The 27,886-nt window shown below is 42.5% G+C and overlaps 1 long non-coding RNA gene across 1 annotated transcript in view; it reads right to left on the reverse strand.

Moving 5' to 3' along the window:
- Window positions 1-4,197: 4,197 nt before the first annotated feature.
- Window positions 4,198-27,886, reverse strand: part of LOC126058861 (uncharacterized) — a 52,755-nt gene continuing 29,066 nt past the window's right edge. Inside the window, exon 3 of the long non-coding RNA XR_007513319.1 lies at window positions 4,198-4,550. This is a non-coding gene — a long non-coding RNA (uncharacterized LOC126058861). The remainder of the gene's footprint in view (window positions 4,551-27,886) is intronic.

A 27,886-nucleotide genomic window follows, 5' to 3' on the forward strand; every position in this document is an offset into this window, starting at 1 on the left:
ATTGGAACTGTAGCTCACAGAAGGCAGGTTGGAACTTGTAGCCTCAGCCTAAGCAGATCAACTAACCACTAAAACAAAACAATCAGTGTTTTCAATAGGTTTATATAATAGTCTCATAACATAACATCCAAAATGTGCAGAATATACTCCAGAGTCTCAGCATATAAACAACCAGGAAAACCTCAATTTTTGTAGGAAAAGACAAATAACAGACTTCAAGATGACACATACATTAGAATTATCTGACAAAGACTTAAAGAAGCTATGATACGAATGCTCTAATAAGCAGTCACAAATATTCTTGAAAGAACTGGAAAAATAACAGGATAAATCCAAAGAAATTCACAGGAGCATATCAAAATCCAGCTGCTAAAAAGTAGGGACAAAGAAACAACCTTGAAGGGGGAAAAAAAAGCAGCCAGATAGAAATGACACATTGCCTTTAAAGAAAATCCAAATCCCTTTGAGACGATTCTGACTCATAGTGACCCTATAGTACAGAGTAGAACTGCTCCATGAGGTTTCCAAGATGTGGCTGGTGGATTTGAACCACCAACCTTTTGGTTAGCAACTGAACATTTAACCAGTGCACCACCAGGGCTCCACAGGGGAACAATAATTGAACGATGGAAGATTTCTCACCAGAAACCACAGAAGTAAGAAAGAAACGGAGTTCTTAGACATGACATCTAAAGCAGAACCCATAAAAGAAAAGTATAATTTGGACTTCATCAGAATTTAAAACTTCTGCTCTGTAAGAGACACTATTAAGAAATTGAAAAGGCAAACTATAGACTAAGAAAATATACTTTCATATTACATATCTGACAATGGATTTACATCCAGAATATATATATAAAGGCTCTCTAAACTCAGCAAGAAGGAAACAAAAATATCCAACTAAAAAATGGGTAGAAGACTTAAACAGACAGTTCCCTAAAGAAGATACAAGGATAATAAAAATAAGCATATGAAAAGCTGCCCAACATAATTAGCCATGAAAAACCTAAAACCAAATCCACTGCTGTCAAGTTGATTCTGACTCATAGCAACCCTATAGGACGGAGTAGAACTGCCCCCATAGGTTTTCCAAGGCTGTAAATCTTTATGGAGACAGACTGCCACATCATTCTCCCAGGGACCAGCTGGTGGGTTCAAACTGCTGACCTTTTGTTTAGCAGCGGAGCACTTTAACCACTGCACCCCCAGGGCTCCTTTAATTAGCCATTAAAGAAGCACAAACTACACACCTATTAAAATGATTAAAATAAAAAATACTGGTAATACCAAGTGCTGGAGAGAATGCAAACCAACTAGGGCTCTTACACATTGCTGGTAGGAATGCAAAATGGTACAGTCACCCTGGAAAATACCTCGGAAGTTTTTTATAAAATTAAGCACAAACATATCGTGTTACCAGCAATTCCACTTCTGGGTATTTACCCTTGCAAAATGAAAACTTATTGTTAAGGATTGAATTATGTCCCCCAAAAATACGTGTTGCAAATCCTAACCGGTATACCTATGGTTACAGTCCCATTTGGGAATGGGTTTTCTCTGTTAAGATAATGAGATAGTACTAGTGTGGGGTGGGTCTTAAGTCAATCTCTTTTGAGATGTAAAAGAGCAGAGTAAGCAAGCAAGAAAGTACCCAAAAAAGCAAGAAAGTACAGAGGGGAAGAAATACCAAGCAGGATCTCCAAGGAATTTAGGAAGAGTAGCTGAAAAGAGGCAAGAAGCTTTCCCCACAGCAGACAGAGAGAGACCCTTCTATTAGAGCTGGCACCCTGATTTTGGACTTCCAGCTTCCTAAACTGTGTGAAAATAAATATTTGTTCATCAAGGTCACTCACATGTCGTATTTCTTTTATAGCAGCACTAGGTAACTAAGGTATTTATCTTCCCAAAAAATATGTACATGAATGTTTATAATAATGGCTTAGTGGTTAAGTGTTTGGCTGCTAACTAAAAGGTCAGCAGTTTGAATCCCCCAGCTGCTTCTTGGAAACCCTATGGGGCAGTTCTACTCTGTCCTATGGGGTCATTAGGAGTTGGAATTCACTCGATGGCAATGGGTTGGTTTGGTTTATCCCTAATTGCTAAAAACAACCCAAATGTTCTTCAACAGGCCAGTGGATAAACAAACCATGGTCATTCATACAATAGGATACCTCTCAGCATTAAAGAGGAATAGACTGTTGATACACACGACTTGGATGGCTCTCAAGGGAACTACGCTGAGTAAAAGAAAACGCCAATCTTGAAAGATTCCACTTTTATCTCCAAGCGACAAAATCAAAGTGGTGGATAACGTGTCAGTGGCGGTCAGTGGTGAGGGGTAGGGAGTTGTGGCTATAAAAGGGCATCATGAGGTGGTTTCTTGGAGTGCTGGAACTGTTGAACCTTCTGATTGTGGGAGTAGTTACACAAATGTACACGTGCATTAAAATCTATAGAACTGCATACCCCAAAAAAGTCAATTTTACTGTATGATAATTTAAGAAAACATCAATAAATGGAAAAAAAAATGTTATTCTCTTCTATTTAATTATTCTTTTGGTGACATTGTTAGTTATCCAAATATTTTCATTGCCAGATATTACATTGTTAGAGAAATGAGTCTTTGGCAACTAGCCTGGAAACCTAAATACCGCTTATGACAATATTTTCATGGAAAAAAAAAATGTATCCTGAGTTCCTATCATTATTTGACTAGGAAGGATAAGCTAGATCAGGAAGTCAAAGACGCAAGATTAGGGCCAAGCTAAGACTAACATGCGGATGGGCAAAGAGAGCTGTGTGTGAAAGTTAGTTACAGAAATGGGTCCAAACAAAGTGAGTGGGTATGTGTCCTTCCAAGAAGAAAGGAAAGGAAAAACTTAAGAAGAGAAAAACATCAGGTTTGATGGAGAGTTTGAGCTTTAAATTAATGCTGATTTACCTGAAAGAGACTGAAGAGACTGTTTCAAAAAGGAAGAGACTGATCTTTTCAGTCAATAAACTTTAGTTTGACCATCCTACCACACCCCTCAGTATCTGTAGTTAAAGGGTACTAGATCCAGATGAAATACATTCTAGAAAGAACCTGTTTTATTTTGTACATATCTGACTGGTAGAGAATAAATTACAACCACAGATATACCAATACACATTTCTCTACCTCTCGCAAATATATTACTGTTGTAATCATAAAAAAAGTGAACAATTATGAAGAGCCTGTCATGGTTTCAAAATAGATACATAAATTGACACTTCTCCCTTCAAAAGATGGGGTCTCTAAATCCCTTCATCTTGAATGTTAGCTGGACTTAGTGACCTGCTTTCAATACATAGAACGTAGCAGGAGTGATGTTATGTGGTTATGTGTTGTTTTCTCTCTGTCTCTCCTCTCTCTCTGTCTCCTCTCTCTATCCCTCCTTCCCTCAGATTGCCCTGTCTTGGGGAAGACAGTTGCAGTGCCATCAGGACATTAAGGCAGCCCTGTGGAGAGCCCCAAGTAGAGAGGAACCAAAGGTTTCCATCAACGGCCAGCCCCAATGTGGATGGGCCATGTGGGAGGACTACTTTCAACATGGATCCTTTAGCCCCAGTCGAGCTTTCAGATGACTGAAGGTGCAGCCAACATCTTTTTGCAACCTCATAAGTGACACTAAACTAGCCTAGCCAAGCTGCTGCTGAGTTCCTGACCCACAGAAACTATGGGGGATAATCAATGATTCTTGCTCCTTTAAGCCACTAAATTACACACTATTAGATAGCTAATATGGACCCTACATGCAGCTGACTTCACATTTGTTCTTATTTAATTCTCATAACGTAGAACATCTCATTTTACAGACGAGCAACATGCTGTCCAGAATGATTAAAGAATGTACCAGATAGTCACAGAATTGGTACAGTCAGGCTTGGATTCCAAACCCAAGACATGCCATATAGGTCATGTGACTGGTGTCAGGCACCAGGATGCAGTCATGGAAACTGGTAGGTGGAAGTACTAAACAAGAGCAGCTATTGAACGGGAGAAGGAAAGCTTCATTGCGGTCAGCTAGAAGAATCAGAAAGAGATTCAGTAGCAAATTAATTAGCAATTCTGCAGATCAGGTCAGACTTGAGGCAATGAGAAAATCAAAACTATGTGAGAAAAAGGTAGAACTTTGGAATTGTTTATATTCTTTTAATCTCAAATGAGAGGGGAGCCAAGAACATGGTAGCAATCAGACAAAGTGGAAGAAGAGTCTTGGTCAAAGCTATCCTGAACATTTTCTATTCCTAGTTGCCCTGAGAATAGAACCCCACATTGTGGTAATGATGTTAAAACAAGAAAAGCCGCATGCAAATGAAGTAAACAATGGTTTTAATGGTGCTGATGCTCTCATTTGTCCAATTAGTTCCTTCTTCCCAGTAGGCCTGGGTAGAAATTCAGAGGACTTTCGCCACGGAGAAAAGAATGATACCATAAAAGATCATGGAGAATATGGTTCATGTACTTGGGCTTGGGTACCCAGGAAGATCTTCTAGGTATCACTGATCTGTTTCTTTTTCCCGTCACCCTGGTGGGAGTTAGTGTTAATAGATCTTGCAATTTGTCTTGCCTCGTACATTCTTCCATTATTGCTGAAGGGAAATCGATAAATCAGGACCCCATCCTGCTCAGATGCACACTCCCTCCTGGCCCAATGTAAGGGGTTAGAGCACTACAGGTACCTTGCTGCTTGGGCAGCTCTGCCTGTTTTGGCCATTTATGCAGATACTTAGGCTTCCCAGAGAGGGAGCAGGGCCCAGAGTCAATAGAAGTAGGTGAAAGGAGCAATGACCCCCATCCCAGTTAATTCACACTTACACATATCCATCTACACTCCTATGACAGTTCTTTCTTTACTTCCTCATAAAGCTCCTAATTCCCATGGTACCACACTTAATCTAAGAGATAAGAGTTTGAAGCCTTGGCTAGGAGTTTGAAGCCTTGGCTTAGCAAGACTCTGCCATTCACCAAGTGTGTGACCTTTCCAAGTTGTCCACCTGCACACCTGAGCAGTGACCTTCAAATGAGTGTCCCTCAAACTTGAGACAAGCTCATGGGTCATTTGGGCTTTGGTGAGGCATTCACAATGCGCAGAGCTTCCATCCACATGGAGACACCTACTGCTTATATAGGCTCTGGGTCCAAAGTAGATCTTCTAGCTCCCATCATTAGATCTGCAACTTATCCTTCAGGAAAGAGGACTGGGCAAAGGCAACATCCATCAATTCCTATTTGGAGGGCAATCTGGCAGTGGTACATATCACTCCTGATCACACAATATCATCCACATCTCAGTTACATGGTCACACCCAGCAACCAAGGAGGCTGAGAAATGAGGTCTCTAGCTGGATGGCCAAATGTCTGGCTAAAAATCAGGAGTTCTGTTTTTAAAGGTAAAAGTGGAGAATGGGTATTGGTGGAAACTGTCTGATGCACACACCATACTATTTATTTTGTTATACTGTGAACTTTTTCCTGTGCTGTATCTTTGAAAACATTATTTTAGCACGTACATAGTTTTTGACCATGTAGTTGTATAATAATTTGTATCATCATTTCCTACACTTGGACATGTAAAACGTTCACTTCATCACCTTATACATAATGTTGCAAAGAAGAAACATACTAATTTGATAGACTTCTCTGATTGTCTCCTTAGGGGTAACATCCTAAAAGACCTCTCTGAGGCACCATGACCCAGGTCTTTGATACAAGGACCAAATTAGACTTCCCAAGTGCTGCTCCAGGTCCTCTTGGACAGAAGTGGAGCTTCCATTGTCTGAATGCATTCTACCCCTCCCTCCACCTGCCTTGCTTTGGCCACCTCTCCTTCCAGACCTAGGGCTGGGTACCAGCAGCAAGGCACATGGAGAGAATTTGTTTGTAGCCAGAGGTTTCATTATTGAATATTTTCAGGGGGTTTGCTTTGAGGGTTTGCCTTGAAAATTGAATCCCATGCATCTCCGGCCTGTGGGTGTGTACTATTTTATGGGTACTCGTGAGTTATATTTGCATACTGCTTTACAGTTTGTGGGATATTTGTTGTGGATTGAATTGTTTCCAAAAAAAAAAAAAGTGTTGTAAATCCTAAACCCCTACACTTGTAGATGTAATTCCATTTGGGCATAGTACTTTCTTTGTTATGTTAATAAGACCATACCAGATTAGGTGTGTTTTAAACCAATCACCCTTCAGAAATAAAAACAGCAGATTAGACACAAAGAAGGGAGCACAAATAGAGAAAGATTGATGCCATATGGAGATCACCAAGGAGCCAAAGAAGAGAAGCTGAAAGAGATAAGGATTTTCCCCTAGAGTTGAGAAAGCCTTCCCTGGAACCAAGGCCCTGGGTTCAGAATTCTAGCCTCCTAAACTGTGAGGAAATTAATTTCTGTTTATAAAAGCCACCCACTTGTGGTATTTCTGTTTTAGCAGCACTAAAAGACTAAGTCAATATTCACCCACATGTGACCTCATGGACTGGCTCCAACACTGATTTTTCTGAAACACAAATCTCATCCTACCACCTTCATGGCATCTCAGATTAAAGTCCAAATTCCTTAACATGACTTTATAAATCTCCATGACTACCATATTAGCTTTTACTGCAGAACAAACCTCCCCAAAACTCAGTGGCTTAAAACAACAATGATTTATTTAGCTCATGATTCTATAGGTCACCAGTTTGGACTGGACCCAGTTGAACATTTCTGCTACACTCAACTAGGCTCCATTCTTGCATCCACAATCAACTACAGGTCTGCTAGACTGCTCTGCTTCTGCGGGATAGCTGGTGGTGGTGTGAGGTGACCAGGGAACTGGGCCAAGAGTCTCTCATCATCCAGCAGGTTTCCATGGAGGATTCTTCTTTGCCTTTTTCCTGTCTTCTGATGATCGCCAGCAATCCTTGGTATTCCTTGGCTTGCAGCTGCATCATTCCAATTTTGCTTTCAAGTGGCCTTCTCCCTGGTGCCTATCTCTGTGTTTCTTCACCTTTTTATAAGTAAATCATACATATTGGATTTGTTGTTGTTGTTAGGTGCCATCAAGTCAGTTCTGACTCATAGCAACCCTACGTACAACAGAACGAAACACTGCCCAGTCCCGCACCATCTTCACAATTGTTGTTAAGCCTGAGCCCATTGTTGCAGCCACTATGTCAATCCATCTCGTTGAGGGTGTTCCTCTTTTTTGCTGACACTCTAGTTTTCCAGGCATGATGTCTTTCTCCAGGGATTGGTCCCTGCTGATAACATGTCCAAAATATGGATTAAGGCGCATCTGTTTACTCCATTCCACCACTCGTTTGTCAGTTTGTCAGTTTGTCATACTGCGGCGGCTTTCGTGTTGCTGTGATGCTGGAAGCTAGCAGCAGTATTTCAAATGCCAGCGGTTATCCACAGTAGAAAGGTTTCAGTGGGGATTCCAAACAAAGACAGACTGGGAAGAAGGACTTGGTGACCTACTTCTAAAATAACTGGCCCGAGAAAACCTTATGAATAGCAGTAGAACATTGTCTGATATAGTGCTGGAAGATGAGCCCCTCAGGTTGGAAGGCACTCAAAATAATGACTGGGGAAGAGCTGCCTTCTCAAAGTAGAGTTGACCTTAGTGACATGGATGGAGTAAAGCTTTTGGGACCTACATTTGCTGATGTGGCACAACTCAAAATGAGAAGAAACAGCTGCAAACATCCATTAGTAACTGGAACATGGAATGTGTGAAGTATGAATCTAGGAAAATTGGAAGTTGTCAAAAATGAAATGGAATGCTTGAAGATCGATATCCTAGGCATTTGTGAGCTGCCAGAAGAATGAACAAACCCGTCTAGGAAGAAGTGCAGTCAAAACGCTCCTTAGAAGAAAGGATGGTAAGACTTTGTCTTACGTACTTTGGACATGTTATCAGGAAGGATTATTCCCTGAAGAAGGGCATAATGCTTGGTAGAGGGTCAGTGAAAAGAAGAAGACTCAGAACAAGATGGACTGACACAGTGGTTGCAACAATGGGCTCAAACAAAGCAACAATCGTGAGGATGGTGCAGGACTGGGCACTGTTTCATTCTGCTGTACATAGGGGTTGCTGTGAGTCAGAACCTACTCTATGGCACCTAACAACAACAACAACAACATTTACTCCATTTTAGACCCTATTTCCAAGTAAGGTCACATTCACAAGTACTGGGGGTTAGAACTTCAATCTATCTATTTGGGGGACACGATTCAACCCAAAACACCTGGTATGCCCCTCCCGCTCTTCACCTAACCAGCTCCAACTGGTTCCTCCTGTGATTTCTCTTCCTCCAGGAAGTCTTCCCTTACCTCTAGACAGAGCTACGTGCTCCCCCTCTGTACTTTCTGTGCCTCCTTTTATCATAGCCCTTTCTGTGCTTTGTTATAAATGTCTGTTTCCCTACTCAGTTACCCCATATGACTAGGAGGTATTTCAGAGCTAGGATTTGTTTCTAGTACTTGTGCCATATACCATATACCAAGAGCACAACAGTTTTTGTTTGTCAGCCGACTAACTGCATGTGAATGAAAGAGAATTGAAGTAGGAAAGCCGTTTGCAAATCAACTTGCGTCAGACACACCAGAATGATGGAATCTTCCACTTGGAAGGGATCTTGGATGTTTTCTCATCTCTAGAAAAATCCTTGGGATAACAGCATTAAAAATTGCTTCTCCATTCTTTGCAGGCACAGCCATGTTGTTGTGTGCCGTTGAGTTGACTCCAACTCATAGCAACACTATGGGACAGAGTAGAACTGCCTCATAGGGTTTCTAAGGAAGCAGACCACCGCATCTTTCTCCTGCTCAGTGGCTGGTGGGTTCGGACTGCTGATCTTTTAGCTAGCACCCAAGCGCTTACCCACTGCACCACCAGAGTTCGTAGGCACAGTCATCAGGTTGGGAAATTCACCCCCTCATCATAGCTTGTTCCATTGCTGAACGGTTTTCAGGCTTAGAAATCTCTCTATTGAATCAAACTCAAATCTTCCTCCCTCTGAAGCTTCAAAGATAAAGTTTAATCTCTCTCTCACATGTCAGGCCTCCTCAGCCCAGATCTTGCAACCATCCCTCTTGGCATGTTTCCCACAGCCATTACCATCCTGGTGACCCTGCTCTAGGACAGCCTGTGTCTCTGTCACTCTTGGAAAATGACGTCCAGAACTGGACAGACCATTCTCACTGCGATGGGTAGCTGAGTGTCTAGGTGAGCCAGGGGTCAGGTCTGTGATGGCAGCTGTGAAGCTTAGAGTGCTGGGAATTGTATCTCCCCCTGAAATGGCACATAGCCAAGAGCCAAAACATTAGGGCGGTGTTTCTAAACAGTGTACTTAACTCTACACAACCACCGGTGTAAAGAAAACCCCAACTTAGTCTTTTTTTTCCTGTTTTGATTATTCATATCTTTATAGTTGCTGTGGTTACACAATAGTTAAGCGCTTGGCTACTAACTGAAAGTTTGGCTGTTGGAACCCACACAGTGGCTCTGTGGGAGAAAGACCTGGCGATGTGCTCCCATAAAGATTACAGACAAGAAAACCCTATGGGGCAGTTCTACTCTGTCACATGGGGTTGCTATGAGTCGAAATAGACTTGACAGCACCTAACAACAACAACATCATGATGAAGGCCTCCAAAAGTTCCTATTTGCCAGATTTCAAATAGCTCTGATAAAAAGGAGCAAGAGATGTTGAGGAGTGTTTCATTGTGAAGAGGCTATAAGCTTCGGAATGAAGCAAGTGTGAACTGGACAACAGTAGTTTCAAAATACATTAGGTATGTACATCAGGAAGGGGACTTAACCTTCCTAGGCTGTCCTTAAATCTGCTGCAGTGTTAAAAAGCCAAGATGTCACCTTGGGGACTAAGGTGTGCCTGACCCAAGTCATGGCATTTTCAATCAACTCACATGGCATTTTCAATCAACCTGGACCACGAATAAGGAAGACCAAAGAAGAATCAACGCCTTTGAGTTGTGGTGTTGGCAAAGAATATTGACTATACCATGGACTGCCAAAAGAATAAACAAATTTGTCTTGGAAAAAAAGACAGCCAGAGTATTCCTTAGAAGCAAAAATGCAAAGACTTTATCTCTCTTACTTTGGACATGTTATCATGAGGGACCAGTCCCTGGAGAAGGACATCATGCTTGGTAAAGTAGAGGGTCACTGAAAAAGAAGAAGACCCTCAATGAGATGGATTGACACAGTGGCTGCAACAATGGGCTCAAACATAGCAGCGATTGTGAGGATGGCACAGGACCGAGCGGTGTTTTGTTCTGTTGTACACAGGGTCGGTATGAGTCAGAATTAACTTGATGGCACCTAACAATAGGCAGTCCTCGTTCTCATCACCTTCCCCAGCTACTGTGAAGAGCACATGTGTGTTATCGGAGCTCATATTTGCTTAGAGCTTGTCATGTGTCAGGCAGAGCACTTATACATGATATGCATTTTCTTATGCCCCTACCTGGATGAAGAAGGTCCTATTATTATGCTTATTTTATACAAGAGGAAATGGAGGCTCAGAATGTTATAATCATTTGCCCAAAGTCACAGAGCTAGTAAGTGGCGCTGAGCTGTAAACCCAGGTCTCTCTGGCTCCAAACCATGGGCACACTGTGAACACACGACCCGAGCTAATACCTGCAGCGTGCCCTAAAGGGCAGGAAAATGGGTGGTGCCCTAAAAGGCAGGAAAATGGGTGGCTCTTTTCCCTAAATGGTGACTGATGTTAGCTATTATCTCTCTGGAGCCACAGGACTCACACAAGCCCCCACGCACAACCAGGCTCAGTACAAGCCTCAATCTCCTGGGGTTTGGCAGTGGTGGCCAATTTTGCTGCTATACTGGCACACTTTCCCAGAGAAATATCAGAAAACAGGAAAGAAAACCCACCCTAATGTTGTTTGCTAATAGCCTTAACTTGGTAATAAATAAAGACTGCAAATGGGAAGAAAATGCATAAAATGAAAATAAGCTGAGTGAATCATGGTTCCTAGTATGTACAGTATATAAATATTCATGCTAAATTACCCTTTCCTCTAACTCCATGGTTCTCCTGTGTGCACTTAGGGCTGAGTGGTTTCTGTAGGCCTTAGTTACCGATCCACTCGCGTGAGACTTTGTGAGAGAATGAGGGGTAACTAAGGACTATTAGCACAGGCCTGAATAATGCCTAATCCCACTGGAAGCCCCAGAAGCTCAAGCACCTCTCTGCATTTGGCAAAGGAACAGGAATTCATCTCTTGGTCTTTCGTAGTCAACAGAAAGTGAGCCGAGGGAAAAAAGAGGGGAGAAAAGCCTTAATCTTAGCAACAGCGGGATCTGGTACTTTAGCTGCAGAGCTTAACGGCAAAAACAAAAAGCCTTGTTGCAAAGTTCGAATCAAGGTAACCAGTTTCTGAAAGACTCTATTGTGTGAGTGAGGAGATGGACTGCCTAGGCAGGGAGTGATGAGGGCCAGAGCAGGGAGTCGCCCTGTTTTCCTGCCTGGCAGGAGGACCAGTTCCTTCCTGTGAGGAGAAACGAGGTGCTAAGGGCTGGTACAGGCTGTCACCACAGCAGAGGGGAGGGCCCATAAAGAGAGGTGAGCATGCCTCAGAGGCTCAGCCTGGCTCAGGGGCCAGCATTCCTTCTCAGGTCCTGCTCTGGCCTCCCCGTGACCTTGGGGTTAAACTGCAGTCAAGTCCAACGGCCATGATAACATTTATCTCACTCATCTGTACAACCTCTAGCTGCTTCCCCTAAAAGGCAACATTCTAAATGGGAGCTATTGGAATTTCCTTCCAGTGACACAGAGAGATATGTTGGAATCTTATGCCCCAAGCTTATCCCAGCTTATCCCCACCTAGAAAAGGAAGCAGACAGCAAGTGGTTAGTGTATGTGTATGTGTATGTGTGCTTATACCATGTTAGGTCATTTTCTGCATGCAAAAAGGACCTTTTTATATATAAAAGGGCAATGGCTTTAACGTGTTAAACTGGCTTTTTCCTATGACTCCTGGACGCCAGTTCATGACGTCACCATTTCCTTCAAATAAGGATATGGCTGTTAATGGAAAGGTCAGAGGCTTGAACCTAGCCACCCCACAGGAAAAAGATGTGGCAGTCTGCTTCCATAAAGATTTACAGTTTTGGAAACCCTATGGGGCAGTTCTACTCCATCCTATAGGGTTGCTATGAGTTGAAACTGACTTGATGGCAATGGGTTTGGTTCTTTAGTACATAAAGTTAACATTTTCTAGGTAGAGCTTTGGGTTTTTATTCCAATTAATTCAATACCAGTTGCCATTGAGTTGATTCCAACTCATATAGACCCCTTGTGTTTCCGAGTAGAACTACTCCGTAGCATTTTTGGTTAATAGTCAAGTGCTTCGTAACGATTGTGAGGGCGGTACAGGACTGGGCAGTATTTCGTTTTACTGTACAGAGTGTTCTGTGAGTCAGAACCAACTCGATGGCACCTAACAACAACAGTCAAGTGTTTAGCCATTTGTGCCACCCAGGGAGCCCTAATTTATTTAATAGGCACTTACTAAGTATATACTTTGGGGCAGCTATTAAACTCAGAACTAGTAACACCCACCCAGCTGAGTGTAGAGGTGAAGACGTGGACTCTGTAGTCAGGCTGAATTCAAACCCTGGCTCTTCCACCTGCACCTCTGAGTCTTTAGTTAGAAAGCTTGAACTCTTTTTGCCTCAGTTTCTTTTTCCAAGAAGCAGGGGTAACAAGGCCTCATAGTATGGATATAAGGATTAAATGAGATAGCATATATGCTTCCTAGTAACACAGTGTCTGGCTCACAGGCACTCTATGTCAGTGTTTGCTGTTATTATCAGATGTCAGATGCTACCACTGAGAATCACACCCCAATAGGGAACCTGTGGGCAGACCATGGCATCGAGGTGTGATGAGGTCTTTAATAGCATGTGGATAGAGTTCTGTGGAAGGATAGGCACGAGGGAAGTAGGAGGGAGGACCTGGCAGGGACAGGGGCCTGAGAAGGCAACTTTCCAGATAGAAAGAAGAACAAATGGAAGGGGATGGGGACCTGCCTGACATTTAAGGAAGAGGTGTCGATCCATGGCACTTGAGGGTAGGAAAATTGGGAAGTATTTATACTTTCTGTTGGTGTTGCTTCTGTAAATTAGTTAATCGTTCTAAACAACCCCTGGTTTATTATTATTGGTACATTTATGGATACTTAAAATAATATAAAATATCATAAATAACAATAAAAAAAATTTTTTAAGTGATTTCAAAGAGAGAGAACCATTTCCTAAGCACCCACAGGCTCTTTTCATACACAATTGACTTTTATTTACTCCACATAACCCTACAACAAAGATATTCTTATCCCACCTTAACATACAAAGAAACTGAGACATAGAGAGTGGTCCTAACTCAGTCAGGTTCACTGCATCAGTAAGAGGGGGAGCTAGGATGCAGACCCCACCTTGACTGGTGAACTCTAAGGCTGTGCTTATCCCATTTGCCATGCTGCCTCCCACTGAAGTCTTTTGGCTCTGAGTGCCCTGCCCTGTCCCCTCCTGCCAGTGTCCTCCATGGCCCTCACCTTGAGGACCATGGTGGCATCCACCAGAAGAGTCTCTCTTCCTCCCATCATGCCCTTCCTGGCCTTTCCTCCCTTCCAAGCCACACAACCCCTCACCCAGACAGTAGATGATAGGCAGTGGTCTGATAAGCCTCCTTCTTCATCCAAAATAATTGACCTGTTTCCTATATTTTTCTTAAATCTGTAAGTAAGGCTGGAAATTTACAGAAAACCAGGTAGTGTGATTTGTTTATGCACACACAGAATGTTAAGGGAAGGAAGGATCCGGCAGTTGTTGCTAGGTGCCATTGAGTTGGTGCCAATCCATAGCGACCCTGTGTACAACTAATGAAACACTGCCCAGTCCTCTGCTATCCTCATAATTGTTGCTATGTTTGAGTCCACTGTTTCAGCTACTGTGTCAACCCCTCTCCAGGGACTGGTCCCTCCTGATAACATGTCCAACGTACCTGAGACAAAGTCTCACCATCTTTGCTTCCAAGGAGCAGTCTGGCTGTACTTCTTCCAAGACAGATTAGTTCTTTCTTTAGGCAGTCCATGATATATTCAATGTTCTTTACCAAACCATAATTCAAAGGCATCAATTCTTCTTCGGTCTTCCTTATTCACTGTCCAGCTTTCACATGCACATGAGGCAATTGAAAATACCATGGCTCAGGCCCAGGTAAAATGTCTGTTAATACCAGCATCAGGGACTGGCCTGTTTCTACAGTTCGTGATGGTGACGATCTGTGGTGACGGACACTCACGTCCTTTTCATTCCTATACATCCTGCACATGCTGCATCTTGGCAAGCCCTATTTCCTGCCCCTCCAATAACGCAAAGAACCCTATTATCCCTAGAACTGTTACTCTAGTAAGTTGTAGCTTAAGTGAAATGTTCTTCTTAATAGCATGGTCACACGCTAATGGAAGTGGTGAAGAAAGGATGGTAGGAGCACAGGAATTGCGAAGGGTTAGAAGAAGCATTTTGGGACTCGTCAGAGTAAGAGAAACACAGCCTAATTTTCTTTACATACCAAAGAAGCAAACTCTTCATCACTTCAGCTTGTGTGGGGTAGCATGTACAAGAAAAAAAAAAAAATCAGACATACTGCTGTCGAGTCGATTCTGACTCATAGGCACCATAGAGGACAGAGTACAACTGCCCCATAGGGTTTCCAAGGCTGTTAATCTTTACAGAAGCAGACTGCTGCATCTTTCTCCTGTGGACCAACTGGTGGGTCCAAAGCACTGACCTCTTTTGATTGGTAGCCGAGCACTTTAACCCCTGTGCCACCAGGGCTCCTCACACCATATATACCCCACTGATATTCCACTTAAGGCCTGTTTCATGCCCTTAGCACTAAAACATTGGCCACTCTTTCACACTTGGTCTGGAAAAGAGCAATACTAGTAGTCATAGCTGTTGTTGTTGGGTGCTGTCTGGAGTCAATTTCAACCCAAAGCAACCGCACATGGCAGAACAGAACTGCCCCACAGGATTTTCTTGGCTATAATCTTTACAGAAGCAGTTTACCAGGTCTTTCTCCCACAGAGCCCCTGGGTAGGTTCAAATCACCAGCTGTTTGATTAGCAGCCAAACACTTAACTGTCATTAAATATTAAATGTCAGGCACTCTGCTAAGCCCTAAACGTCATTATATCATTTAATCAGCTCAAAAATCAAACTGTTGTCGAGTTGATTCCAACTCATAGCCTCCCTATAGGACAAAGCAGAACTATGCTATAGGGTTTCCAAGGAGTGGTTGGTGGACTTGAACTACCAACCTTTTGGTTAGTAGCCAAGCTCTTAACCCCTGTGCCACCAGGGCTCCAATCAGCTCAAGCATGCTGCCAATTACTTTGTGTTGAATATCTTCCATCTGTCTTCTACAGCCATTCCCACCTTTTCCACTTTGGGAGGCTGTCCTGGCAGGCTGGTCTGTAGGGATTATATCACCTGCTCCCATGCCCTCTAGCTTCTCCTTGGGTTTGGCCAAAAAGGAGCCTTAGGAAAGCAGGATTTGGGGGAGGAGAGTAAGGTCAGATTCCCTCTTTATAAGGTTATTTCTGGAAGACTAAGTCATGTTTTTTCTGAAAGATTCCTTTTCTAAGCAATTCTTCCCCCCTTCTGGGTTTCTATAAGTTTGCTTTCCCTCTTTCCTACTGCCCTTAGGGTGGTTGTAGCACTGCTGCTACTAACACTGGGTCACCTCACTAGCCTTCGTGGTTTCCTAAGCCATTTTCACACTTTTATAATTTTCCCCTCTGTAAATAAGCTCTCTTTGAATGATCCTGAGTGTGGCATCTATTTCCTGCTGGGATCTTGATACATGGGCACTATTATTATACTCATTTTACATATGAGACAGGGAGCTAAAGCAATTTGTGCAAGACCCCACAGCTAGGCAGTGGCTGAGCTGGAATTCAAAGCCAGATCTGTCTCAATGCAGGGCCAGGCTCTTAATTGCTGTACTGTAGCAGAGATAAGCCATTCTGGCCAATGTAAGCAAGTCGGAAAGCCTGGGACTTGCAACCCTGGGAGCCTCCTCGTGGACTTGTGTAGTGGGCATGACTACCTAGCACAGGTGGTTTGCCTGTGATGCTCACCTGTCTACCTCTTCATCAGGCAGAGGGTTTATGCAAATGAAAGGAGGCTGAAAAATGATCATCTTCATGGAGCCAACTGAGTTGTCCCCTCCTCCTGAAGTCAGCCTGTGTTATCCAGGCAGAAAACATCTGCTGGTTCAAGGAGGCTGTGTGCAGAGAGGCATATATATAGAAAATAGTGTCTAGGGCAGTTAGTTTTAAATTGCCGAATGATCTCTCACATCTAGTGATGGGAACTGCAATGGTAATAGAAATTGGTTATTGGTGCCCTACTTCAAGTGGTGCCCAAGGAACATGCCATTCTTGCCATACCCTAGATACATCTATGGGGCTGTCAGATCTTGCCCACATTCAAACCTAGTTGGATATCCACATTCCAGCACACCAAGGGCCTTTCTCTATTGCCCTAGCTGAACTAAGTTGTTGTTGGTTGCCGTCAAGTCAATTCCAACTCATGGACATCACATGTGTGCAGAGAAGACCTGGTACGTAGGGATTTCAAGGCTGTGATTTTTCAGAAGCTAATCGCCAGGCCTGTCTTCCAAGGTGTCTCTGGGTGGGTTTGAAACAACAGCCTTTTGACTAGTAGACCAGATCTTAACTGTTTGTATCACTCAGGGTCCATAAGAACTGAAGGACAGGAAGTGAGGCAGTGCCTTATTTGAAACAGCAAAACAAATCAGAACAGGTCATGGTTGATTCCTTATTCCAAAAGGGAAGAAAAAAAAAAAAAAAACACACCTAATTCATTCACTAGACACTGGGGGAGTAAGTGGAGGGAAATAAATAATGACGCCACTCGGCTCTGAGCAGGGGCCGACCTCTCTCTGCACAGTGGTTCCTGTCTTCCACCTCCGGAGACTGACTGATCTTTATTTAATGCAGCTGCTCTGAAGCTCCCTCCACAGAGGGAGAGCCTTCTAATCTCAGGCCCCAGACTCATGTGGAGAGAATGTTTTGGCTACAATATTAACTTATATACATTCCCGTTAATGATTTTAGGAGTTCTGGTGGCACAACAATTAAGCACTCGACTGCTAACCAAAAGGTTGCCAATTCCAAACCACCCAGAAATTCTGCAGGGGAAAGACCTGGCAATCTGTTCCCATAAAGATTACAGCCTAGGAAACCCTATGGGGCAGCTCTACTCTGTCAAATGGGGTTGCTACGAGTCAAAATCAACTTGACAGCACCTAACAACAATAGACGATTTTAGTATAAAATAGGAAATGATTTTACTATTGCCCCAGCTCCCACCCTGACCCCTAGGCACCATAAGTGTGCTTTGAATAGTTTGAACTTGCTCCTGGCTCTGTATCCCAACATTGAGACCCACCTCAGGCCTACAGTGACCTTTTAGAAATCCAGGGGTCCCCTTGTGGCTTATAAACCTCAGCAAAATTGCCTAATTAAACTTTTGTCATTGTAAGCTGCCATCAAGTTGCCCCTCCCCCCCCCCCCCCCCCCCGACTCACAGAGACCCACATACAACCAAACAAAATGCTGCCTGGTCCAGTCGAGCCATTGTGATCCTTAGGGTTCTGATTGGCTGATTTTCAGAAGTAGATCATCGGGTCTTTTTTCCCAGTCTGTCTTAGCCTGGAAGCACCACTGAAACCTGTTGAGCATCACAGCAACACGCAAACCTCCACTGACAGACGGGTGGTGGCTAGGCATAAGATACACTGACCGGGAATCGAACACGGATAGCTGACACACGAATGCCCCCATGATCAAACTTGGCTGTCCTAGTTTTTGCTTTTCCATTGCATTAGACGAGAAATAGCTTGGGCCAAACATCTCCCATGAATTCCCCCATCAAGGACGAGCAGTATTAGGAGGCTTAGGGGTAGGCAGGAGGCAAAGGAAAGGGGAGTGTGAAATTTGAACAGGGAATATGTGAAGTCTGACTATTTCCATATTCCAACGTCAAAGCCAAGACTCCTCAGCAATCCCGCTGATCAACACACTCTAATTGCCAACAAAGAATCCGAGAAGAACTCAACAATCCCTTGAAGGCAAACCAGAACCTGCAAACTAGAAGTAGTGACACCACAATTACTGGCAGATGCTGGCCGGGGCTGAAGGGGTGCCTGGGAGATGCTTCTGGGCACCAAACGAGTCAGGGGCTGGCCTGTGGATTAATGAGGTGCTTCTGAGTTTAGTTGTGTCTACGAGAGTTTCTGAAAGAAGCCCCAGCTGAGGCCCCTGGGAAGAGGAGTGGAAAGGCCTTTCTCCAGCAGCAGGGCCCCAAGAAGCAATAGTGCATCGCCATGGCTACCTCACAGCGCCTGCCTCAAAGCCTTTCAGGAATCTCTGCTATTTGCGGAAACTGGGTAGCGTTCCCCAAAGGCTGGCATTCCTACACTCTCTGTGTATCCTCAGCGCCTGCCTCTTTCCATTCTCTTGCTCCAGTTAAAAGGCCAGTGCGGGCTGGTACACTCCGCTCACACTGGGGGGCCTCAAGGCGCTCAGCTAGAACGGCTCCATCAGAGGCCGCCCCAGCAGAGGCAAACCCAGAGCTGTCTTTTGCCACGAATCCCATATATTCACAGATTACAATGTCGAACGTCATTAGCGTACTCTTAAATTCCTAATGGGACTGGGGGAGAAAGCAGACCTTCACTGATGTGACCGATGTGCCAATTAAGGCCTCAAGTCTTCCTTCCTTTGCTTTTCTGTGCTCTGTTTTCCCCACACAATCCCAGGGGGAGGCGAGTGACAAGACAATGTAACGGCTATTGTGTATTTGCCACAAAGAACACTCAGAAACTTTTGTTTCTGGCCAGCAGTGGATGCTAGTCTGCATTTTTTCAAAGACAATGAGGGAAATGTGTGGAATTGGTTTAATAAGGGAATAGTTTCGAAATGATAGAAACTAAAGGTATACTAGCTAGAATTCTTATTAAAAATAGACCCACCTCTCAAAAAAAACAAACAAAAAACCTCCAGAGAGGCAGTCTGTGAGGTTTTGTGTTCAAATGCTCCCAATGCTATCTTTTCATACACATCCATTTGTCTTTTCTTGCCAGTTGGTCTCCCTTAAGAAGCCCTGGTGGCACAATGGTTAAGCATTCGACTGCTAACCAAAAGATTGGTGGTTCTAACCCACTCAGAGGCTCTTTGGGAGAAAGACCTGGTGACCTACTTCCATAAAGATTACATCCTGGAAAGCCCTATGGGGCAGTTCTGTTAACATGGGGTCGCTATGTGTCAAAATTGACTCCATGGCACTTAATAACAACAAGGCAAACCCACTGCCGTCGAGTCGATTCTGACTCATATCGCCCCTATAGGACAGAGTAGAACTGCCACATAGGGTTTCCAAGGAGCAGCTGGTGGATTCGAACTGCCAACCTTTTGGTTAGCAGTTCTTAACCACTGTGCCACCAGGGCCCCAAAACAACAACAACATGTCTCCCTTATTCCAGAAGAGACACCACCTCAGTTTTAGAGTTCTGTCTCCTAAACTGCTCCTTCAGCAATTCCTGTCCAAACAAGAAGTTCTAGTGGGAACTGCAATAATGGTATACCGAACTGCTTAGCCTCAGGGTGGGCATCTGACCCATAATAGACCAATCAGACTTCTCTGGGATTTTCAGAATAGAACTGAAGGAAAAAAGACACTTTTTTTTTTTTTTAGTGAGAAGCTGGGAAAATGACTCCCAAAGCTGAGGGCGAGTGGTTCCAGTCCCAGGCAATGAGGTGGGTCTAAAGGAATGAAGATTACACGCAGAGAAAATCAAAGACATGATAGGAAGAGCCTTGTGGGCACTGAAGTCCTTGGTTTTAGTTCTCTGTGGTAGATCATTACAGTAATGGCCCCCAATAAATCTTGTCTCCTTGTATAAACAACTTTGTATAGTCCTTCCCACACTGAGTCTGGACACAGCCATGTGACTTGCTTTGGCCAATGGGATATCAGTAAATGTGATGCAAGCAGAGGCTTGAAAAGTACTTATGCACTGGAACTTATCCTCTCTCTTGCTGCTTTAGAAGTCAGCCACCATATGAAGAAGCCAAGACTAGCCTGCTGGAGATACATGGCCCAGCCAACAGCCAACACCAACTGCCAGACATACGAGTGAAATCATCATAGACCATCTGGCCTCAGTTGAGCCTTATGAAGGACACCAGAAGAGACCAGCAGAAGAAACACCAAGCTGAGCCCAGCCCAAAGTTGTGACCCACAGTGTTATGAGCAAACAAAGTATTGGTTGTTTTAATCCACTGTTTTGGAGTGGCTCATTATTCAATAATACATAGCTCTCTGAAACCTTTCTGCCACCATGTGAAAAGAGTGACTATAGGCAAAAAAAAACATGTAGAGAAAAAGCCTATCTGTCCCAACCATCCAAGCTGTCCCAGAAATGCAGCTGAGATTACAGATGCAACACTATGTCAAGACGACGCTATTCGGAGCCAAACTGAGTTTTCTAGATGAGCCCACCTCAAGCTGCCAACCCACAAATTCATGAACAAATAACTTACGTCACTTAGTTTTGGGATGGCTTGTTATGTAGCAAAAGCTAACTCACATGACTTCCTAGAGAATACCCCATTCTCCTATGTCATGCCCAAGCTGCTTTCTGTGGCAAGATTATTAAGTGCATTCTTAGTATCAAACAGGTTATCCTGAGACTAAGTAATTCATTCTCTCTTGACTACAAAACCCTGATTGTGTGTAAGGAGGCAATGCACCCAGCTAAATACTCACGCTACCCTCTTCTTTGGCAGGTAGGTATGGTTATGTGACACAGCTGAAGCTATAAAGAAGAACATAAACAATTGATGAGGTGTAGTACATCTCTTCCATTTTCCACTCCCTTTCTGACTAGAACACAGATGTGATGACTGGAGACACAGCAGCCATTTTGAGACTATGAGTAGGAAAAAAAAAGAATCACAGAAATGTCAGGCCTGACATTGTTGAGATGCCAGGGATCATATAACTCTAGAAATGCTGTTATACAAGAAAAACAAAATCTTGTTTAAGCCACTTGTTTAAAGGAGGTTTCTGTTATTTAATGCAGCCAAATACAATCAGAGAAATGAATTGGGTTTCTACCACTTGGGGCCAGAAGAGTCCTAGCCTTTTGTTTGATGAGTCCTGTGGTCACCTCTGCACTCCATACCTTAAGGTACACCAAGCTCCTTTCTCTCTAGCCCATGTGTGACACAAACTTATTTCCCTCTTTTACCTCAAAATACGAGACAGGTGGAGGTTTTTAAAATATACTTTACAAAAACTCAAAGAAAAACATAAGGGAGACAATTACAAGAAACATAAACAGCATAAAATTGCCCAGTTCTCATCCCATTTGACCCTAAGATCTCCAAATAAGCCTATGAGCCCCCACTCTAATCTCTTTCCCTTAAGACATTGGTTCTCAAAGTGTAGTCCCCAAACCAGCAGAATCAGCATCATCTGAGAACTTGCTAGAGATGCAAATTATTGGATCCACCCCAAATCTATTTAATCAGAAACTCTGGAGTAGGGCTGGCAATACGTGTTTTAACAAGTTCTCCAGAGGATGCCAAGGTTTGAGAGCCACTATCCTAAGACAGTCACCCTGGTGGCACAGGTGTTAAAAGCTCGGCTGCTAACCACAAGGTCTGCACTTTGAATCCACCAGCCGCTCTACTCTGTCCTATAGGGTCGCTATGAGTAGGACTTGACTTGACGGCAACAGGTTTTTGGTTTATCCTAATTATTGTTGATGTCAGATGGATTCTGGCTGAAAGCAGAATATATCAGAAAGATGCTTACCTGTGTTTTGACTATGTCAAGGCATTTGACTGTGTGAATTGTAACATATTATGGACAACATTGCAAAGAATGGAAATTCCGGAACACTTTATTGTGCTCATGAGGAACCTGTACATAGACCAAGAGGCAGTTGTTCAGACAGAACAAGGGGATATTGCGTGGTTTAAAGTTAGAAAAGGTGTGTGTCAGGGTTGTATCCTTTCACCATACCTTATTCAATCTGTATGCTGAGAAAATAATCCAAGAAGCTGAACTCCATGAAGAAGAACAGGATTGGAGGAAGACTCATTAACAACCTGTGTCATGTAGATGACACAACCTTGCTTGCACAAAGTGAAGAGGATTTGAAGCACTTACCGATGAAGATCAAAGACCACAGCCTTCAGTATGGATTATACCTCAACATAAAAAAAAAAAAAAAAAAGAAAACAAAAATCCTCACACGTGGACCAATAAGCAACATCATGATAAATGGAGAGGCAGAGCCAAGATGGCGGAATAGACAGACACTTCCAGCGAGCCCTCTTTACAACAAAGACCCGAAAAAACAAATGAAACGAGTATATTTGTGACAAGCTGGGAGCCCTGAGCATCAAAGGCAAGCTTAGACAAAGAACTGAGGGACAGGGTGAGGAAGAGGCCGTTCAGAAGTGGAGAGGAGTTACCGGACCTGCGAGGAGCCCTCAGGCACCATTTCTAGAGCGGTAGCAGCAGCTGGCTGGTACTACTATTTGGCCGCAGTTTCCTCAGGGACAAGCACCCAGCCACACAGCCTACTACTCACACCTCCTGAACCTGAGGAGAAGGGCACTCTCGACAAAAGCTAAGTACATGCATATATTTTACCACGCCCCACCCACCCCCAAGTGAGCTTCAGCATCTGAATCCCTAGGCCTGAGATAGACCCTGGTGAGCACCTGGAGCCATCCTCCCAGCCTTGGGGAAGGAAAAAATTTGCAACTGGAGGGAAAAGATAATTTGCTAGCTCCATTAACCAGAGGAGCTCAGGACAGAAGTGGCTCCTGTCCAGGCATAAACCATCCGTGAACCTTGAGCACCTTTCCCTTATGCATGGACCTTTGTGGGCCTATTTTGGAGGAAAAGGCCCTTGTTGGCAAACTCCAACCATTTCAGCTGGGTGGTGGAGAGGTGGGTGTTTGACGTTTGACACTGCTGTACCTATTAAACAATGTCCTCACCTACCCACATCAGAGACCTAAGGACTGGTAGCTCCCCTCAGGTCACCCAGCCACCCACGACAGGGGTCCAAAGATAACTGGTACCTCCCAGTATTTAAAACCAAAAACGTTTGGCACCCATGGTACCTCTGCAGAACCCACCCCCCAGCACGCTCTAGGGAAGAGAGGTGTGTTTTCCTCAGAGACACTTGGGGGTCGGTTCTAAGCCCCCTGCCTTGTTCAGAGCATGACCCCCTGCTGCAATCAGATACTGGTATATACGCCAATCACCCCGCCCCTCTAAGACTGTAGGACAGACCCTGTACCACACACTTGATGATCAGCTACCTGGACACATGAGCTGAATTCATACAAGAAAATTGAATGGACTCCTAGACTGATATACCTAATAACAGCTCTAGCCAGCTGGGGACAGAACACCAAAGCTCCAAAGGCGAAAATAAGCTAGCTCACTCAAGCAACCCATAGGGGTATACCAAAACAAAACAAAGGAAGCAGCTACGACACAGTAAGCAAGCATAAACTAATACAATAACTTATAGATGGCTCGGAGACAACAGTCAATATCAAGTCATATAAAGAAACAGACCATGATCACCTCAGCAGGCTCTCAAAACAAAGAATCCAGGGATCTTCTAGATGAAAGTGCATTCCTGGAATTACCAGATGCAGAATACAAAAGTTTAATATACAGAAACCTTCAAGATATCAGGAAGGAAATGAGGCAATATGCAGAACAAGCCAAGGAACACACAGATAAAACAGGTGAAGAAATTAGAAAGATTATTCAGAAACATAATGAAAAGCTTAATAAGCTGGAAAAATCCACAGACAGCAATCAGAAATTCAGAAGATTAACAATAAAATTACAGAACTAGACAACTCAATAGAAAGTCAGAGGAACAGAATTGAGCAATTAGAAGCTAGAATTTCTGCACTCGAAGATAAATCACTTGGCACTAATGTATTTGAAGAAAAATCAGATAATAGAATTAAAAAAAATGAAGAAACCTTAAGAATCATGTGGGACTCTATCAAGAGAAATAATCTACGATTGACTGAAGTACCAAAACAGGGAGGGATAACAGAAAATATAGAGAAAATTGTTGCAGATTGGTAGGCAGAAAACTTCCCTAGTATTGCGAAAGATGAGAAGATATCTATCCAAGACGCTCATCGAATTCCACATAAGGTAGATGTTAAAAGAAAGTCACCAAGACATATTAAAATCAAACTTGCCAAAACCAAAGATAAAGAGAGAATTATAAGAGCAGTGAGGGATAAACAAAAAGTCACCTACAAAGGACAGCCAATAAGAATAAGCTCAGCCTACTCGGCAGAAACCATGCAGGCAAGAAGGCAATGGGATGACATATTTAAAAAATTGAAGGAAAAAAATTCCCTGCCAAGAATCATATATCCAGCAAAATTGTCTCTTAAATATGAAGGTGAAATTAGGACATTTCCAGATAAACACAAGTTGAGGGAATTCATAAAAACCAAACCAAAACTACAAGAAATACTAAAGGGAGTTCTTTGGTTAGAAAATCAATAATATCAGGTATCAACCCAAGACTAGAACACTGGGCAGAGCAACCGGAAGTCAACCCAGACAGGGAAATTCAAAAAAACAAAGCAAGATTACAAAAAAAAAAAAAAAAAAAAAAAAACCCAAAACAGGGTAACAGCGTTGTTATTATAAAAAAAAAGACAACATTAAAATAATAAAGAGGGACTAAGAAACGTAATCATACACCTTCCAACTGGAGAGGAAGATACGGCAATACAAAGAAATAAAAGTTAGTTTTAGATTTAGAAAAATCGGGGTAAATAATAAGGTAACCACAAAGGAGACAAACTATCCTACTCATCAAAATAAAATACAAGGGAAAAATACAGACTTAGCAGAAACAAAATCAACAACAACAAATATGAGGAAAGGACAATATATAAAGAAAATCTACTCAGCACATAAAATCAAGTGGGAAAAAGAAACTGTCAACACACAAAAAAAGACATCAAGATGGTAGCACTAAATTCATACCTATCCACAATCACCCTGAATGTAAATGGACTAAATGCACCAATAAAGAGACAGAGAGTGGCAGAATGGATGAAAAAATAAGATCTGCCTATGTGCTGCCTACAAGAGGCACACCTTAGACTTAGAGATGCAAACAAACTAAAACTCAAAGGATTGAAAAAAATATATCAACCAAACAACAATCAAAAAAGAGCAGGAGTGCCAATATTAATTTCTGACAAAATAGACTTTCAAGTTAAATCCATCAGAAAGGATAAGGAAGGACACTATGTAATGATTAAAGGGACAATACACCAAGAAGATATAACCATATTAAATATTCATGCACCCAATGACAGGGCTGCAAGATACATAAAACAAACTCTATCACCACTGAAAAGTGAGATAGACAGCTCCACAAATAGTAGGAGACTTCAACAGACCACTTTTGGTGAAGGACAGGACATCCAGAAAGAAGCTCAATAAAAACATGGACGATCTCAATGCCACAATCAACCAACTTGACCTCGTAGACATATACAGAACACTCCACCCAACAGCAGCCAACTATACTTTCTTTTCTAGTGCACATGGAACATTCTCTAGAATAGACCACATATTAGGTCATAAAGCAAGCCTTAGCAGAATCCAAAACATTGAAATATTACAAAGCATCTTCTCTGACCATAAGGCCATAAAAGTGGGAATCAATAACAGGAAAAGCAGGGAAAAGAAATCAAACACTTGGAAACTGAACAATACCCTGCTCAAAAAAAGACTGGATTATAGAAGACATTAAGGATGGAATAAAGAAATTCAGAGAATCCAATTAGAATGAAAACGCGTCCTATCAGAACCTTTAGGACACAGCAAAAGCTGTGCTCAGAAGCCAATTTATATCAATAAATGCACACATCCAAAAAGAAGAAAGGGCCAAAATCAAAGAATTATCCCTACAGCTTGAGCAAATAGAAAGAGAACAACAAAAGAAACCTACAGGCACCAGAAGAAAACAAATAATAAAAATCAGAGCTGAACTAAATGAAATAGAAAACAGAAAATTGAAAGAATTAACAAGAACAAAACCTGGTTTTTTGAAAAAATCAACAAAATTGATAAACCACTGGCCAAACAGACAAAAGAAAAACAGGAAAGGAAGCAAATAACCTGAATAAGAAATGAGAGGGGCAATATTACAACAGACCCAACTGAAATTAGAAGAATCATATAAGATTACTAGGAAAAACTATACTCAAACAGATTTGAAAACCTAGAAGAAATGAATGAATTCCTAGAAACACACTACCTACCTAAACTAACACAAACAGAGGTAGAACAACTAAATAGACCCATAACAAAAGAAGAGACTGAAAAGGTAATCAAAAAACTCCCAACAAAAAAAATGCCCTGGTCTGGACGGCTTCATTGCAGAGTTCTACCAAACTTTCAGAGAAGAGTTAACATCACTCCTACTAAAGGTATTTCAGAGCATAGAAAAGGACGGAATACTACCAAACTCATTCTATGAAGCCACCATATCCCTGACACCAAAACCAGGTAAAGATACCACAAAAAAAGAAAATTATAGACCTATATCCCTCATGAATGTAGATGCAAAAATCCTCAACAAAATTCTAGCCAATAGAATTCAACAACGTATCAAAAAAATAATTCACCATGACCAAGTGGGATTCATACCAGGTATGCAGGGATGGTTCAACATTAGAAAAACAATTGATGTAATCCACCACATAAATAAAACAAAAGACAAGAATCACATGATTTTATCAATTGATGCAGAAAAGGCATTTGACAAAGTTCAACACTCATTCATGATAAAAACTCTCAGCAAAATAGGAATAGAAGGAAAGTTCCTCAACATAATAAAGGGCATTTATACAAAACCGACAGCCAACATCACCCTAAATGGAGAGAGCTTGAAAACATTCCCATTGACATCAGGAACCAGACAAGGATGCCCTTTATCACCACTCTTATTCAACATTGTGTTGGAGGTCCTAGCTAGAGCAATTAGGCTAGATAAAGAAATAAAGCGCATCCAGACTGGCATGGAAGAAGTCAAAGCATCTCTATTTGCAGATGACATGATCTTATACACAGAAAACCCTAAGGAATCCTCCAGAAAACTACTGAAACTAATAGAAGACTTCAGCAGAGTATCGGGATACAAGATAAACATACAAAAATCAGTTGGATTCCTCTACACCAACAAAAAGAACATTGAAGAGGAATCACCAAATCAATGCCATTTACAGTAGCCCCCAAGAAGATAAAATACTTAGGAATAAATCTTACCAGAGATGTAAAAGACTTATACAAAAGAAAACTACAGCACACTTCTGCAAGAAACCAAAAGAGACTTACATAAGTGGAAAAACATATCTTGCTCTTGGATAGGAAGCCTTAACATTACAAAAATGTCCATTCTACCAAAACCGATCTATACATTTAATGCAATTCTGGTCCAAATCCCAACAACATTCTTTAATGAGTTGGAGAAACAAATCACCAACTTCATATGGAAGGGAAAGAGGCCCCGGATAAATAAGGCATTACTGAAAAAGAAGAACAAAGTGGGAGGCCTTACTTTACCTGATTTTAGAACCTATTATACCGCCACAGTAGTCAAAACAGCCTGGTACTGGTACAACAACAGACACAAGAACCAATGGA

Source organism: Elephas maximus, chromosome 15, assembly GCF_024166365.1.
Source record: "Elephas maximus indicus isolate mEleMax1 chromosome 15, mEleMax1 primary haplotype, whole genome shotgun sequence".
In the NCBI taxonomy this organism is placed as follows: Eukaryota; Metazoa; Chordata; class Mammalia; order Proboscidea; family Elephantidae; genus Elephas; species Elephas maximus.